The sequence below is a fragment of the Pygoscelis adeliae genome, unplaced genomic scaffold, assembly GCF_000699105.1.
Source record: "Pygoscelis adeliae isolate BGI_AS28 unplaced genomic scaffold, ASM69910v1 Scaffold318, whole genome shotgun sequence".
NCBI lineage: Eukaryota > Metazoa > Chordata > Aves > Sphenisciformes > Spheniscidae > Pygoscelis > Pygoscelis adeliae.
The window spans coordinates 3,986,476-3,988,785 of NW_008825430.1; positions in this window are offsets into that span (position 1 = coordinate 3,986,476).

The window sequence follows — 2,310 nt, forward strand, 5'->3', positions numbered from 1 at the left end:
GAAAGAGTGAAGCATCTACTGTTGGCCATATCTGAAATATGAGAGGAGGAAAAGGTTGATAAAGAGAAGGAAATTATAGTTAACTTTGCAAGAAAAAGGTGTACTTTTAATTTTAAACTGCAGTTCTTCAGATATGCATCATTTAGACACAGCACATCGCTCAAAGATGACTATTATTCTACCATATGTCCCAGCATGAATGGCATTCTTCAAGAGGTGAAACAATCAAAAGGTGAAAAGCATGATTTGTTTTCATTACGAAAATCGTATTTATAATCACAGCCAAAGAAACACTAGGAAATGCTGTTTTCTCACAAGTCTGTTGGGCTAGGCCTGACTCTACCTCTTCCTCATACCACATAACACTCCACTCTTGAATTCTGACCTGTGTCAAGGAGCTGCAAACGAGGCCATAAAAATCTACTGGTGCGTATTTTAATTAGGTTATATTCTTTTCAGATGTATTTTGTCATTCATCACGAGCACAGCATACCTGGCAGTAGGGTGGCCTTATGAGCAGTAAATTGAGTGAAATTAGAATTTGAATCGATGCTACGTGAAGATAACAGCCTGCAATAATCCTATTTAACAGCTGTTAATTGTCTGCTATAAACCACAGTTCAGCAAGTTTTGATCACACAACTGAAATACCTCCCTAATATGAATGAAGAAAATATACCAACTGATGCACAGAAAGAGAGGTTGGGAGATGCACATATTAAATTTATCATAAATATAGATTTCATGCAGATACCGTATCTCCTAACTACATGTAAACCATAAAACATTGTCTGTATGCAAATACTGCCAAAAAAGATTATACAGAAATATATATAAAATGGTTTCTTTGCTTATTTGTAGGAAAACATTAGGTTTGTATGTCTTAATAGCAAAGAGCATTCTTCAAATTTATGTTCCTGTTAAGATAATTTTCACGTTTCTGTGTGTTGCCCACATCCATGCGGCCAAAGATGTCAGCAGTCCATCGGTAGCACCATTTTTTCCTACCACAGGGAGACTTCCAAGGTAATGAAAAGCCATAGTTCCAGCTGCAGGATGAAGGGATACTTCTCTCTCTTCTCTTGACTCATTCTACTCACATCCATTGCTCAACCAAAGCACACACTAGAAGAACATATTATTCTGGAAGTCAGAGCATCCTACGGAGGAAGGTTAAACTTCATAAACAGTGTTTAATCTTTTATCTGTAGCCAAGAAAGAATAGAACCCTATTAGTTGGGGGGGGGGGGGGGGGGGGGGAGGAAATAAGCATTAAGATATCCTGGCAATAAGCGTGTCTATTAAGGACTCATATTCAACACAATGAGAAAGACATTTTCTTGTCACACATCTGAGATCAGATAGAAGGAATCCATGGCTGTATGTATCAAATGCTGCAGACATAGGTAGCAAAATATCAATAGCTAATTGGTCTTTCTCTACGAACAAGTAGATATAAATACTTCAGCTTCCAGCTTCATATCTTCTGTCCTGCAGCTCAGCTGAAAAGGAACTAGTAGCATGGTAGTATCTTGTGGAGACAGAGGTAATTAAGAGGACTTTCTCCAATGCTTTGCTGGTAAAAAGGATTTTACAGCACTGATGGTTGGTTTCCAAAAAGACTGGATGCTGAGGCATACATCAAATTTTTCTGCTCAAAAAGTCTATGACATCTCAGCTTAAAAGGCTGAAGGTTGTCCTTTACTCTTTCATTTTATCCAAGAGAACATGGTTCATTGACAAAAGTGACAACTGTGATGTCCATTAATTAATCAGCACTCAGATAATTGATGGGGTGTACTTTCCACGACGGTCTTCCCAGGAAGTTATACTTTTCTTTTATTCCTCCTTCTCAATATATGAGCTTTTCAAGATCTTTTCACCCTTGCTAAAAGAATGAAGTGTGGAATGGGCTCATCTAGATCACTCCTATATTCTTGTGGAAGCTTCCCTACATCCTGAAAGTGTCCTCAAACTCTCTCCCAGTTGTCTTGTCCCTTTCCGTTCCAAAGACTGGGCCATTATAGAATCATAGAATAGTTTGGGTTGGAAGGGGCCTCTAAAGGGCATCTAGTCCAACTCCCCTGTTGTGGGCAGGGACATCTTTAACTAGATCAAGTTGCTCAGAGCCCCGTCCAGCCTGACCTGGAATGTGTCCAGGGATGGGGCATCCACCACCTCTCTGGGCAACCTGTGCCAGTGTCTCACCACCCTCAGCGTAAAAAATTTCTTCCTTATATCTAGTCTAAATCTAACCCCCTTGAGTTTAAAGCCATTCCCCCTTGTCCTGTCGCAACAGGCCCTGCTAAA